Here is a 16,313-nt window from a genome sequence, read left to right on the forward strand (position 1 = left end):
AGACCTGGGGGGTCATTCTGTCGATTCATTGAAATTTCAACATAATACACATACATTTCTTTGAGTTCCAAAGACCTTCTGTAAATTTTGACCTGCCATTCTTCATTATTTAGTGTCTGCAGAAGTCTATGCACTGGCTATGAAAAAAATTGCCGACTCCTTTCTCTTAGTAATGACCTTTAAGCATTTGACACAGCACACTCGTATAAAACAAGAAGTGTATTCCTTTCATCAGGAGATATATGTAGTGGAGTTACAAACTAAAACTGGTTTCTCAGTTTACGTTGTAGGGCTTCTTGAAAGATGATATTCTAGAATTAAATGAATGACAAAGAATTGTTGAAGAAGTCTCCTTCAGTACGTATGGCGGTATCTGTTTCAACTGTCTGAAAGCTGCAGTATTTGCGATTTCATTGCAGCATACCCATGTTCATGTAAAAGAAAGATCATGGCAAGATCTGTATTTGAGTTGTCCGACTTGGTTTTTCGAACTCTGTATCTAAAAGAAGTTAAACATTTTATATGATATTTGCCCTCTGTTGACATCAGAGAGTCATAATCGCATTGTGTTGTCATGTTTAGCATCCTTTAAAATACTATCACTGACTAGTTATGTTAAAGTTTGTTTTTTTTTTGTCTTGACAGAACATACACATTTCTTAATTTAATAGGAGTATATGATAAGTTTGCTGAGGATGCAACTTAATCTGATGTTTGTTCTATATTAAGCTTAACTTTGACTGAATAGCATAAATTAGTTCTTTGTGGACAAAATTAGAATAACAACGTTCTATGGCAAACGTATTTTGTCATTTTCATCTATTTTTCAGTTCTACTAATGGCTTCATATTTAGAAAAAATCTCTAAACAATTCTTGATTCAGCACACTCTTTTAGAGATGTTATGCGTTGAGGCTGTTTAGTCTAAGTTTTGTCAGATTTGCCTCCTGACAAATGATGCACTTTTCTGTGCTATCTTGAAATGGTCTCTTGAGATGCAAGTCTTGTCCCATTCTTACTTTGGAAATTTTAACACCTATTAAACAAAATAATATTCATTACTTATCATTCACAAGCAATTATAGTATATAAAAATCTAGCATTAACAGATTCTTATAATTGAATTTATCGCAGATACTGAAACTTAAAATAAATACAATTTCACCAAATCTTAAAATAAAATGAAGTATATAAAGCGAAGCATCTCTAAAAATGTTTAGAAATAAAATATACATGTAGATTTGGCCCTACCTGTAAAAAAACTTCGAAAAGTCCTGATTCCATGAAGTATTCTTGACACCTCTGAAACCTTAATGATCATGAAAGAGTGTGTTCTTGTCAGAGTTAATGTACATTAAATACAGGTAAAAACACTCCAAAGAGTTTAGATAAGGACTTTAAAAAAACATGATTTGACTCAGATTGTTATTGTGATAGAGACCTGGGCCGTATTCATAAAGCATCTTAAGTATAAGTATAAGAAATTGATTATTTACTTAAGTATTACTTAGGTAAGAAATTTATTTTACTTAAGTACATTTGTTATTCATAAAACAACTTAATAAGTAATTCTTGGCTTTTATTGTGGACGAAAACATTAAAAAAAAAACACACATTAGTTTCAGACAGATACAACATGCACAATTATGTTAAAGTGCTTTTATCTGAAAAAACAACACTTTAATCGGACTCACGATGCCATTTTGTTTTCTGACTTAAGTCATTCTTACGTATCTTAAGTTAAAGCTGTTTTATGAATAGGACATAAGTTTTTTTACTTAGACTGAAACTGAAATCACCACAAACTTAAGTAAAATCTTCAACTTAAGTCAAAATCAATACTTATGATGCTTTATGAATATGGCCTCTGGATTGTTTATACTAAATTAAGTTCACATTAGCCTTGATCTTAATCCCTGTCACACTTAATTTTCATCAATTATTATGATGCTAAGGTATTAAAAGTTGATTATTAAATAAAATGATCTTACCAGGATAAATACGTTCTACATGGTATTCTGTTCATTACAAACAATGTCATGTTTAATCAAGTTTTAACTTCCCATTGTTTATTTTTTCTTAAATGATTATTTTAAAACTGCAAAACCATTTCATCAAAATATCGTTTTCTTTTTGACATTAAATTCCTGGGAAGTTTTCAATCTAATACTTAGTCTCATTTTTTCTATTCTATAAATGATGTTGGATATTTGTTTTAAAAATTGTCTTCAAATTCCCCTTTTTGAACCCCTTAAAGTTCACATTATTAACTTGTGATATTTTTATTGATAAATATTTACTCAATTATACTAATAACATGAAATATTTTGTTGAAACATATTTAAAGATAAAGATTTGTATTATAAAGTAATATCGATGGAAAAGTTTTTGTTAAAAACAGTGGTCATTTTTGCCCCCATTTTAAACCCTTTCAGAGGCATTTGCCAGATGGCCAACATATATTTTTGGATTCAGCATACCCAAAATATGTTAAAAAAGTATGTTGGACCAAATACTAACAAAATGCTTGTAACTTCTTAAATAAGCTGATATCTGCAAAATCGGACTAGACTATATGTGAAAAATACAATTTTAATAAATATTGACAGATATTTAGCAATGTAACTGCAGGTAGGAACATTTTTCACCAGCATGAGTAAAATAGGTCACTTGGAATACTTGTTCACCATCATAAGCTGACCCTGTATAGCAAGAAACATAACTCCATCTTGCTTTTTGCAAGATTTATGGCCCCTTTTGTACTTAGAAAATATCAGATTTCTTGGTTAAGTTTAATGTTTAGGTCAACTTTTCTCCTAAACTATCAAAGCTATTGCTTTGAAACTTGGAATACTTGTTCACCATCATAAGCAGACCCTGTACATCAAGAAACATAACTCCATCTTGCTTTTTGCAAGATTTATTGCCCCTTTTGGACTTAAAAAATCAGTTTTCTTGGTTAAGTTTTATGTTTAGGTCAGCTTTTATCCTAAACTGTCAAAGCTATTGCTTTAAAACTTGCAACACTTGTTCACCATCATAAGTTGACCCTGTACAGGAAGAAACATAACTCCATCCTGCTTTTTGCAAGATTTATGGCCCCTTTTGGACTTAGAAAATATCAGATTTCTTGGTTAAGTTTTATGTTTAGGTCAACTTTTTCTCTAAAACTATCAAAGCTATTGCTTTGAAACTTGCAACACTTGTTCACCATCATAAGCTGACCCTGTACAGCAAGCAACATAACTCCATCCTGCTTTTTGCAATAATTATTGCCCCTTTTGGACTTAGAACGTCATTTTCTTGGTTGAGTATTATGTTTAAGTCAACTTTTCTCATAAACTATCAAAGCTATTGCTTTAAAACTTGCAACAGTTTTTCACCATCATAAGTGGACACTGTACATCAAGAAACATAACTCTATCCTGCTTTTTGCAAGAATGATGGCCCTTTTTAGACTTAGAAAATCATGGGTAGGACAATATTTTTATTACACAAAAAAAATCAGATGAGTGTCAGCACCCGCAAGGCGGTGCTCTTGTTAATTTTTTTCACTATTCCCAAAATATCATGTCCAAAATATGTGTTTTTTAGAAATAAATCCAATGTTTTCATGTTGAAAGCTCTGTCGTCCGACAGATGAGGTTATTTTACAGGCTCCGCCGCCACTATCAAATTTTGCAAAAGTATACTTCACACAAAAAGTTACCACTTTACCTTACGAGGTTTTCTTAATCAATTGGTTAATGAAATTTTAATTAGCAGTAGTAAAGTTTTTTTTCTCTGTTTCTTTTCAGAATCATGTGCCCACTAGGGGATCATACAGACCTTATGATGATAATATGTAAGGGATGGGTACACATTTCATATTGTATGTAACAGTGAGGGTAATCGGAATAAGAGACACGTTCCTGTGTCCCATTTGTGCTGATCCCACCAACTAACTCCATAAACTAACACTGAAAATACTTTTTAAATACGTTTTGGGTAGTTTTCTTGATACTAACAGTTAAAACAAGAGCTGTCAGAGGACAGCAACGCTCGACTATTTAACAGCCTTGTTGCTTGAATGAATAAGAAAGTCGAAAAAGGGGCATAATTTAGTAAAAAAGTAAAATACGGTTATGGAACCTGCATAGTGCTTATCAGCTCATGACAGTGGACAAGTGTGTGAAGTTTCAATCCATTCCCATTAGTGGGTACTGAGATACCAGCTTACATATAAGAATTTAACCCAAAACTCCTAAGTTTAAAAAGGGGCATACTTTTGTAAATTGCAAAGATGAGTTATTGACCCTTTGCACTGCATGTCATATCATGACAGTGAACAAGTGTGTGAAGTTTCAATCCTTTCCCGTTAGTGGATACTGAGATACCAGCTTACATACAAAACCTTAACCAAAAAATTCTAAGTCGAAAAAGGGGCATAATTTTGTAAAAAAGCAAAATAGAGTTATGGAACCTGCTTTGTGTATGTCAGATCATGACAGTGAACAAGTGTGTGAAGTTTCAATCCATTCCAATTAGTCAGTACTGAGATACCAGCTTACATACAAAACCTTAACCAAAAAATTCTAAGTCGAAAAAGGGGCATAATTTTGTAAAAAAGCAAAACAGAGTTATGGAACCTGTGCAATGTATGACAGTTTATCACAGTGAATAAGTGTGTGAAGTTTCAATCCATTCCCACAAGTGGTTACTGAGATACCAGCTTACATACAAAACCTTAACCAAAAATTTCTAAGTCAAAAAAGGGGCATAATTTTGTAAAAAAGCAAAATAGAGTTATGGAACCTGTGCAATGTAAGTCAGTTTATCACAGTGAATAAGTGTGTGAAGTTTCAATCCATTCCCACAAGTGGTTGCTGAGATACCAGCTTACATACAAAAACTTAACCAAATCGGGACGCGGACGCGGACGCGGACGCCGACGCATGGGCGAGTCCAATAGCTCTACTATTCTATGAATAGTCGAGCTAAAGAGCTGTCGGAGGACAGCAACGCTCGACTATTTAACAGCCTTGTTGCTTGAATGAATAAGAAAGTCGAAAAAGGGGCATAATTTAGTAAAAAAGTAAAATACGGTTATGGAACCTGCATAGTGCTTATCAGCTCATGACAGTGGACAAGTGTGTGAAGTTTCAATCCATTCCCATTAGTGGGTACTGAGATACCAGCTTACATATAAGAATTTAACCCAAAACTCCTAAGTTTAAAAAGGGGCATACTTTTGTAAATTGCAAAGATGAGTTATTGACCCTTTGCACTGCATGTCATATCATGACAGTGAACAAGTGTGTGAAGTTTCAATCCTTTCCCGTTAGTGGATACTGAGATACCAGCTTACATACAAAACCTTAACCAAAAAATTCTAAGTCGAAAAAGGGGCATAATTTTGTAAAAAAGCAAAATAGAGTTATGGAACCTGCTTTGTGTATGTCAGATCATGACAGTGAACAAGTGTGTGAAGTTTCAATCCATTCCAATTAGTCAGTACTGAGATACCAGCTTACATACAAAACCTTAACCAAAAAATTCTAAGTCGAAAAAGGGGCATAATTTTGTAAAAAAGCAAAATAGAGTTATGGAACCTGTGCAATGTAAGACAGTTTATCACAGTGAATAAGTGTGTGAAGTTTCAATCCATTCCCACAAGTGGTTACTGAGATACCAGCTTACATACAAAACCTTAACCAAAAATTTCTAAGTCAAAAAAGGGGCATAATTTTGTAAAAAAGCAAAATAGAGTTATGGAACCTGTGCAATGTAAGTCAGTTTATCACAGTGAATAAGTGTGTGAAGTTTCAATCCATTCCCACAAGTGGTTGCTGAGATACCAGCTTACATACAAAAACTTAACCAAATCGGGACGCAGACGCGGACGCCGACGCGGACGCCGACGCATGGGCGAGTCCAATAGCTCTACTATTCTATGAATAGTCGAGCTAATGAATGTTCGAAATTTGTTTAAACTGTTTCTGACTTTTTGTGACGTAAACTTTGGAGCGCAGTATATTTTGAAGCAGGTGTCCGAAAACGGGTTGTACAACTTTCGGTTAATGGAAAAGTAGGTCAGCCATGTTGGAAAGGATATCTAATACATGCTGCGGGATGGGGTTTGTTTACTTGCGTATTTTTTAGGATAAATGATTGTTGAAGAAAACTCCAGTATTTATAATTGTTGTACATTTTCCACGTAGCGAAACCGTAGCGATATACCGTTAGGTGTCCGAAAACGGGTTGTACGGGATATAATTTACCTAAATAATATCCCCGTGATATCAGTTTTCAACGATATAAGAAATAAAGACCGCAAAATACAGTAATGGGAATAAACAAAAATTCTTACCTGTCCGATGTGAAAGTAACACAAGATCGTTCATGTCATGTATGCATAATTTCCAAATCAAAAGTTTACATGTTTATTTCGGATAAAAACGGAAGTCGTAATAGAGCACCTGCTTGTGCATTATGTCATTCAAATTCGACGAATCTGGCCAATCTCACTAAAAGTCTATACCGTTCATTAAAGTTAGCTCAACACATGGCCATAGTCTGTAAAAAGTAATCAACAATTAAACCCAACTCAACTGTTTTAAACATATTTACAGTTATTTTAAGGTAAGTCTTTTTTTAATTTGACTTTAATTGTTTTTATTCATTCTTACACTTGGGGCATAAGAATGAATCACCCCTTCTCAGTACACGAACTTCAGTGCAAAATGACAAATGCACCCAACCATTACATTTGTCGCACTTTCCCCACTTGACTATGTATAAGAAAGGTTTCTTGTGCATGTCCTTTGGGGTGAATTGTTTGCAAATAATGCACTTCTCTGACTCTTCAATGTCACTGTTTTCGCTGTCAGAGCTCTGAGAATCTTCAGGGACCTGTTTTCTCTTTTGAGACTTTGATTTTACACCCGACGGACCAGGTGTTACTGCTTTTGTTTTACTTGTTACATTTTGTGATGATGTTTTTGTAGATTTTGTACTTGGTTTTTGCGATTCTATGTGGGTTTTTATGGCCTCCACAACAGATGGCTCAGTAATTGCTTTACCCCCAACAACTTTACTTAGAGTTTTTCTAACTTTAGCCTGTTTTACATTTTTCAGAATTTGGCCACCCTTTTTCTCTAAGAAGTCTGCAGCATGTCTGTGTGAATCTTCTGTAGTTTCAGAACCTTGCTTATTGTTAGTGTCATGTCTTTCAAATGACGTTTAGGGAGCAACAGCAGAAGTGCTGATTATATTTGGGTTATATAGGTAAATTCCAGACTTTTTGAACGATGCTTGTACATTGGCAACACTTAATGTAGAACTGTAAACATTACAAGCTATTCCACATACATCATATCTTGTGATGGCAGACCCCCCTTGTTCTCGTATGAACTTATGGCAAGCTGAGTTCCAAGCAATTTCGAAGGGGCCATAACAGCTGATGTCTAATGGCTGTAGAAGATGGCTACAGTGAGGGGGCAGGACAAATAAAATGATATGATTTTCACCAGCCCATTCAATCAATGGAATAGTGTTATGACTCTTGTGGCTATCATACAAGACTAGAGCATATGACCCGTCATCTCTTGAAGGCAGATACTTAAATAGATGCTCTTTCATGTATTTACAGAAGATATCTTTATTTGACCAACTTGATTCAGATATGTCTCCATTTGCCCCAGGTGATGCACCCTCTAGAAGCGAGTCTAACATACGCTGACCTGGGAAAACAAGAAAAGGTGGCACATGTTGTCCAACAGCATTTGCACAACCAATAAAAGTAACAGTTTTCCCTTTGCCAGAAGTTACTGCCTGTGCCTTGTAGGTCTTACCAGCAACAATTTCCGGTGGTTTGTGATCAGTTAAAAGTCCTTTTTCGTCAACATTATATAGCATATGTGGTTTATCTTTAAGGTCATACTTAGTAAGAATACTATTCAGCTCTTTAAAGTAATTACTTATAGCTGATTCTGTGGCACATTTAGCTCTGGCGATCTCCAAGCTCCTTGGTTTAACCAATTTCAAATCGGGCCATCTGGCTAAGAAGTCATAAAACCATTGCAAACTCAATGGATGCTGCTTGTCACGCAGACCTAGATGAATGGCATAGTCTGTAGCAATGTTAATGGTTTCTTGTCTGGAGTACCTGTACCCAACTTCACTCATGGTAAGCAAATAACATGCTAAAATTGCCTCATCTTCTTGGGAAAACAGAGGTGATGGACCTGATTTAACTGTCTAATTCTACCTCTCACACGATCTTTGAGTGTGGTAATTGGTACACAGTACCGTTTAGCAGCCCTTTCAACTGGTAACCCTTCATTTAAAACAGCCTCGTAAGCATTTGTCAGATCCTGAACATCATATGATCTGTAGGGCCCCCTCACTCTGCTAGAATTCTGTAAAAATATATAGGGAACATAAATACAGGATTAATACAATATATATAACATTAGTATTTATTTGCATAAGGGCACCATGTTGCCTAGGTATACATTATTAGCACTGTATGGTATAGGTTTTTGATAATTATCATATTCACAACAACAACAAAGATGGCCGCATATGCAGACAAACTGTCAGATTATTTTATGCATTCTAAGTTGTTAAATAAATGGTTTATTTAAGGGACAATTTTGGGATTAGTTCAAACATGTATAAAAAGGTATGTCTATCATAATTTGATGATTTACTTACCATTCTTATCTCCATGTTGAAACTAGGTCATGTTTACAACTTTGTTTACGTACTATCAAAACATCACATGATCGGCACCTGACGTGCGTGCGATACGCAAACGGCATCGTCGAAAATATATGTCCATTGAAAATGAATATCATGGGGATATATCTATTATACAAATTAGCAAAACTATCGTCCCACCACGTAATTTTACGCACACCTATTTCGACGCCATTTTTGTTTTGACCTCGTTCTCGATTAACTTGGGGTTTCCGATGACGTAGTTACTCGGTGTAATGACAGAAAACATCATGGTTACTTTTACCGATAAAAAAGTTGGAAAGTTCAGGATTTGAAGATATTTATCAACTTACATTTACCCTATACATGATTTTTAATGCTTCTACTAATGCAAATTTTCATCCATTTTAAAAACATCCCTGTGGTCCTGGAAGCTTAGATTAAAAAAGTTACTGGAAATTTTGTTGTACGTCTGCAGCCGACTTCGGTGCTATCAAGGTCACATCACTGCCATGTGACATATGTAGTCGCACTATTTTATGCACTGTTTTGGAAGGTGTACGCATTATATATCAATGCGACCATTACTACACACTTCATTTTTAGCTCGACTATTCGAAGAATAAGTAGAGCTATCCTACTCACCACGGCGTCGGCGTCTGCGTCACACCCTGGTTAAGTTTTTCGTACCAGTCCACATTTTGACAAAGTCTTTTGAGATAAAGCTTTGAAACTTTCAACACTTGTTCACCATCACCATGTCCAGTTATAGGCAAGAGTACATAACTCTTTCAAGCATTTTGACTGAATTATGGCCCCTTCTGACTTAGAAATCTTGGTTAAGTTTTTCGTACCAGTTCATATTTTGACAAAGTCTTTTGAGATAAAGCTTTGAAACTTTCAACACTTGTTTACCATCACCATGTCCAGTTGTAGGCAAGAGTACATAACTCCATCAAGCATTTTGGTTGAATTATTGCCCCTTTTTGACTTAGAAATCTTGGTTTTTTCGTACCAGTCTACATTTTGACAAAGTCTTTTTAGATAAAGCTTTGAAACTTTCAACACTTGTTTACCATCACCATGTCCAGTTGTAGGCAAGAGTACATAACTCCATTAAGCATTTTGGCTGAATTATGGCCCCTTCTGACTTAGAAATCTTGGTTAAGTTTTTCGTACCAGTTTATATTTTGTGTAAAGTGTTTGACATATGGCTTTGAAACTTTTATATCTTGTTCAGTATTATAGTCTCTATCAATAGGCAAGAGTACATACTCTTTCATCTTTTTGGCTGAATTATGGCCCTTTTTGAACTTGGAAATTGGTTTTGTTTTCGTATATGTCCATGTTTTGTCAAGACTATTTGACATATGGCTTTTAAACTTTAAACACTTGTTTATCATTATGATTTCCATCTGTGGGCAAGAGTACATAACTCTGACAACTATTTTGGCTGAATTATGGCCCTTTTTGGACTTTGAAATTTTTGTCAAAACTATTTGAACTGTGGCTTTGAAACTTTTAACACTAGTTTATCAACATGATTTCCATCTGTAGGCAAGTGTACATAACTCTGTCAACTATTTTGACTGAATTATGACCCTTTTTGGACTTGGAAATTAGTTAAATTTTTCATACAAGTCCATATTTTGCCTAACATATAACTTAACATATTTGCCATCATGGTCACACATTGCCATTTAATGCAAGACTAATCGAAATCCACAAATACAGGAACATTTTTTGTTTAATCCATTTTTAGCTCATCTGATTTTTTGAAAAAAAATGATGAGTTATTGTCATCACTTGAGCGGTTGTTGGCGTCGGCGTCGGCGTTGCCTGGTTAAGTTTTATGTTTAGGTCAGCTTTTCTCCTAAACTATCAAAGCTATTGCTTTGAAACTTGGAATACTTGTTCACCATCATAAGCTGACCCTGTATAGCAAGAAACATAACTCCATCTTGCTTTTTGGCAAGATTTATGGCCCCTTTTGTACTTAGAAAATATCAGATTTCTTGGTTAAGTTTTATGTTTAGGTCAACTTTTCTCCTAAACTATCAAAGCTTTTGCTTTGAAACTTGGAATACTTGTTCACCATCATAAGCAGACCCTGTACATCAAGAAACATAACTCCATCTTGCTTTTTGCAAGAATTATTGCCCCTTTTGGACTTAGAAAATCAGTTTTCTTGGTTAAGTTTTTTGTTTAGGTCAGCTTTTATCCTAAACTATCAAAGCTATTCCTTTAAAACTTGCAACACTTGTTCACCATCATAAGCTGACCCTGTACAGCAAGAAACATAACTCCATCCTGCTTTTTGCAAGATTTATGGCCCCTTTTGGACTTAGAAAATATCAGATTTCTTGGTTAAGTTTTATGTTTAGGTCAACTTTTTCTCTTAAACTATCAAAGCTATTGCTTTAAAACTTGCAACTCTTGTTCACCATCATAAGCTGACCCTGTACAGCAAGCAACATAACTCCATCCTGCTTTTTGCAATAATTATTGCCCCTTTTGGACTTAGAAAAATCATTTTCTTGGTTGAATATTATGTTTAAGTCAACTTTTCTCATAAACTATCAAAGCTATTGCTTTAAAACTTGCAAGAGTTTTTCAACATCATAAGTGGACACTGTACATCAAGAAACATAACTCTATCCTGCTTTTTGCAAGAGTGATGGCCCTTTTTAGACTTAGAAAATCATGGGTAGGACAATATTTCTATTATACAAAAAAAATCAGATGAGCGTCAGCACCCGCACGGCGGTGCTCTTGTTTTCTTTTGTCTGAAAATCTATGGAAATATTTTGACCCCATTCTTCAATCAATTCTTCGAATAGTCGAGTGCGCTGTCATCCGACAGCTCTTGTTAGCTCACCTGTCACAAAGTGACAAGGTGAGCTTTTGTGATCGCGCGGTGTCCGTCGTCCGTCCGTGCGTCCGTAAGCTTTTGCTTGTGACATCTCTAGAGGTCACATTTTTCATGGGATCTTTATGAAATTTGGTCAGAATGTTCATCTTGATGATATCTAGGTCAAGTTCGAAACTGGGTCACGTGCCATCAAAAACTAGGTCAGTAGGTCTAAAAATAAAAAAACCTTGTGACCGCTCTAGAGGCCATAATTTTCAATGGATCTTCATGAAAATTGGTCAGAATGTTCACCTTGATGATATCTAGGTTAAGTTCGAAACTGGGTCACGTGCCTTCAAAAACTAGGTCAGTAGGTCTAAAAATAGAAAGAAACCTTGTGACCTCTCTAGAGGCCATATATTTCACAAGATCTTCATGAAAATTGGTCAGAACGTTCACCTTGATGATATCTAGGTCAAGTATGAAACTGGGTCACGTGCCTTCAAAAACTAGGTCAGTAGGTGAAATAATAGAAAAACCTTGTGACCTCTCTAAAGGCCATATTTTTCATGGGATCTGTATGAAAGTTGGTCTGAATGTTCATCTTGATGATATCAAGGTCAAGTTTGAAACTGGGTCACGTGCGGTCAAAAACTAGGTCAGTAGGTCTAAAAATAGAAAAACCTTGTGATCTTTCTAGAGGCCATGTATTTCACAAGATCTTCATGAAAATTGGTCAGAACGTTCACCTTGATGATATCTAGGTCAAGTTCGAAACTGGGTCAAGTGCCATCAAAAACTAGGTCAGTAGGTCAAATAATAGAAAAACCTTGTGACCTCTCTAAAGGCCATATTTTTCATGGGATCTGTATGAAAGTTGGTCTGAATGTTCATCTTGATGATATCTAGGTCTAGTTCGAAACTGTGTCACATGCTGTCAAAAACTAGGTCAGTAGGTCTAAAAATAGAAAACCTTGTGACCTCTCTAGAGGCCATATATTTCATGAAATCTTCATGAAAATTGGTCAGAATGTTCACCTAGATGATATCTAGGTCAAGTTCGAAACTGGGTCACGTGCCTTCAAAAACTAGGTCAGTAGGTCAAATAATAGAAAAACCTTGTGACCTCCCTAGAGGCCATAGTTTCCATGGGATCTGTATGAAAATTGGCCTGAATGTTCATCTTAATGATATCTAGGTCAAGTTCGAAAGTGGGTCACATGCGGTCAAAAACTAGGTCAGTAGGTCAAATAATAGAAAAACCTTGTGACCTCTCTAAAGGCCATATTTTTCAATGGATCTTCATGAAAGTTGGTCTGAATGTTCATCTTGATGATATCTAGGTCAAGTTCGAAACAGGGTCATGTGCGGTCAAAAACTAGGTCAGTAGGTCTAAAAATAGAAAAACCTTGTGACCTCTCTAGAGGCCATACTTGTGAATGGATCTCCATAAAAATTGGTCAGAATGTTCATCTTGATGGTATATAGGTCAGGTTCGAAAGTGGGTCACGTGCCTTCAAAAAATAGGTCAGTAGGTCAAATAATGTAAAAACGTTGTGACCTCTGTACAGGGGTCCTGAAATAAGCTGTCCGAGTTGTCTGATTCGTGGATTCTTCGGTCCGGACAAGCAGTTTTTAGAAGCTGGCTTGTCCGGGGACAAGTAAAATTTCGGTGGAAAACATTTTATGAAAACGAAACTAATCGGCGTCATCTGTGATTTCTGCATGCCTAAAGGCAATATCTAATCTGTTTGTGATCATTTATGACCCTTAAATTATCAAAACAACAAGAGTGCCAGAATGTCACAATATACGCCCGTCACAGCAAATTTCTTTACTCTAGCACCTGTATTTGCAGATGTAATTTTAATTTTGTGGTTGTTTAGTAATCATTGTAATTCTTTTGTTTCTCTAAGTCCACAAAAAAACTCCTTACCAGATAGAGATACCTTAAAATACACCTAAAATTAGAAAGTAACAACTATGTTGTACCACAGAAAAGTGGTCTTGGTTTTTCCCTACGGCCAATTATAAAAAAGTTACAATATAAGTTATTTATAGTAACAACTAAGGGAAGTTAATCTTTAAAAAAAAAAAAAAAAAAAGAAAAAATTCCAAAAAAAACAAAATTGTAAGTCCACACAAAAATCCTTACCAGGTAGAGATTGGTCAAAATACACCTCAAAATTGGATGTAACATGCATGTTGTACTACAGAAAAGTGGTCTCGATTTTTCCCTACATCTAGTAATGAAAAAGTTACAATATAAGCTATTTATAGTAACAACAAAGGGAAGTAATTCTAAAGAAGGGAACTGCGCATGACACTTCATCTCATGATGGTGTATAATTGTGCTAAGTTACATCAAAATCCCTCAATGCATGAAGAAGAAATGCTTCGGACAGTCATTCTTGTATCTGACCTTTGGCCTCTAAGTGTGACCTTGACCTTAGACCTAGGGACCTGGTTCTTGCGCATGACACTCCGTCTTGTGGTGGTGAACATTTGTGCCAAGTTATATCAAAATCCCTCCATGCATGAAGAAGAAATGCTCCGGACAAAGTTTTCATTCTTGTATCCTTTGACCTCTAAGTGTGACCTTGACCTTAGACCTAGGGACCTGGTTCTTGCGCATGACACTCCGTCTCATGATGGTGAACAATTGTGCCAACTTTCATCAAAATCCCTCTATGAATGAAGAAGATATGCTCCGGACAAAGTTTTCATTCTTGTATCGTTTGACCTCTTAGTGTGACCTTGACCTTAGACCTAGGGACCTGGTTCTTGCGCATGACACTCCGTCTCATGATGATAAACAATTGTGCCAACTTTCATCAAAATCCCTCTATGCATGAAGAAGATATGCTCCGGACAAAGTCATACTTGAATTTGACCTTTGACCTCTAAGTGTGACCTTGACCTTAGACCTAGGGACCTGGTTCTTGCGCATGACACTCCGTCTCATGATGGTGAACAACTGTGCCAAGTTTCATCAAAATCCCTCCATGCATGTAGAAGATATGCTCCGGACAAGGTCTGTGGACCCCACCCGCCCGCCCATCCGCCCGCCAGGGGCGTTCCCATAATACGTCCCGTTTTTCAAACGGGCGTATAAAAATGTATGCAGCCATTTATAGACACGTGGACTGGTTTACTACATTTAATGATCATTATTGGAAAATTATACCGTGAAGTTGAAAATGAGTGCCAATCTGGGGATTCCCGTTATCTACTTTCATTTTTGATTTTCAGAAAATCGATTAGCTAGGTTGGCGCTATGTAAAAAAGTTTAGTAGCCAAAATTTGTGGCTTAATTTTTCGAGTCGATTGTTTTGACATTTACCAACTCGGACAGCTTATTTCAGGACCTCTGAAAGACCAGTGCAGTATTCAGTGAATGTTATGGGACCAAGGTAGAAATTCTAGGCATCCTGAGATTATTTTTGTCAATGGGCATGTGTTCAAGTGTCCTTAATTATTCTCTACTCACTAAACTTGCTAGTCATAACATATTTCCAGGTGGATGTTCTAGTCACTTAGCTTGCTAGTCATAACATATTTTCAAACAGATGGTTCTAGTCATAACATAAAAACTTTATATAAGTCAAAATAGAAGTCAACAGAAGTGTATGTTTGTATTATTTGTTTATTTAGTAATGATAATGCTGATCCTTTCCTTTTTAAACTAAAAAGTACGGACAAGTGCTTCTTAGGTACGGACAAGTGGATTTGTGGGCCCAACTTGTCCGTGGACAAGTAGACTCTGAAAATATTTCAGGACCCCTGCTCTAGAGGCCATATTTTTCATTGGATCTGTATGAAAGTTGGTCTGAATGTTTATCTTGATGATATCTAGGTCAAGTTTGAAACTGGGTCAACTGCGATCAAAAACTAGTTCAGTAGGTCTTGAAGTAGAAAAACCTTGTGACCTCTCTAGAGGCCATACCCTTGAATGGATTTTCATGAAAATTGGTCAGAATGTTCACCTTGATGATATCTAGCTTAAGTTTGAAACTGGGTCACGTGCCTTAAAAAACTAGGTCAATAGGTCAAATAATAGAAAAACCTTGTGACCTCTCTAGAGACCATATTTTTCAATGGATCTTCATGAAAATTGGTCAGAATTTTTATCTTGATAATATCTAGCTCAAGTTCAAAACTGGGTCACATGAGCTCAAAAACTAGGTCACTATGTCAAATAATAGAAAAAACGATGTCATACTCAAAACTGGATCATGTGGGAAGAGGTGAGCGATTCAGGACCATCATGGTCCTCTTGTTTTCTCTTGTGAAGTAGGCTGCGAACACTGGGTTCATCTAAAGTTTTGTATAAAACAAAATGTGCCAAATTCCTCTGTAAACAATGCAGTCCATAAAAATGAAAGAAAAAACATCAGACAGTGTGTATTAAAAAAGCAGAGTGATTATTTATGTTCTTAGCCTCTTATGTTCATGAATATTAAAATGTTTTCAGATTTATTTATATCATTTGGCCTTAATATTGATTATCTACTTCCATCTGCTTTTGTGTCAAGTTTTATTGCAGCATCCATGACAGTTATGGTGTAGCACATTACTTACAGTGATTGCACAAATATTAAAGCCAATCAAAAGCTTCGTAGCAAGTATCATGTAAGATGCGTCGAAATAGGTGTGTTAGATAAAAGTATGGCCGACCACACTAGTTGTTGTTTACCTTTTGATTTCTGGCAGTCAGTTGTTTAGAATAAGATGTTATTGGTATGATTCAGTGCATAAAA

At 35.8% G+C, this 16,313-nt stretch overlaps 1 protein-coding gene across 1 annotated transcript in view; it reads left to right on the forward strand.

Annotated features, from left to right (window-relative positions):
• LOC123566185 (nuclear pore complex protein Nup133-like) overlaps nucleotides 1-16,313 on the forward strand; it is a 420,170-nt gene that overhangs the window by 10,806 nt on the left and 393,051 nt on the right. The window lies entirely within an intron of this gene.

The sequence above is a fragment of the Mercenaria mercenaria genome, chromosome 1 (genome assembly GCF_021730395.1).
Source record: "Mercenaria mercenaria strain notata chromosome 1, MADL_Memer_1, whole genome shotgun sequence".
NCBI lineage: Eukaryota > Metazoa > Mollusca > Bivalvia > Venerida > Veneridae > Mercenaria > Mercenaria mercenaria.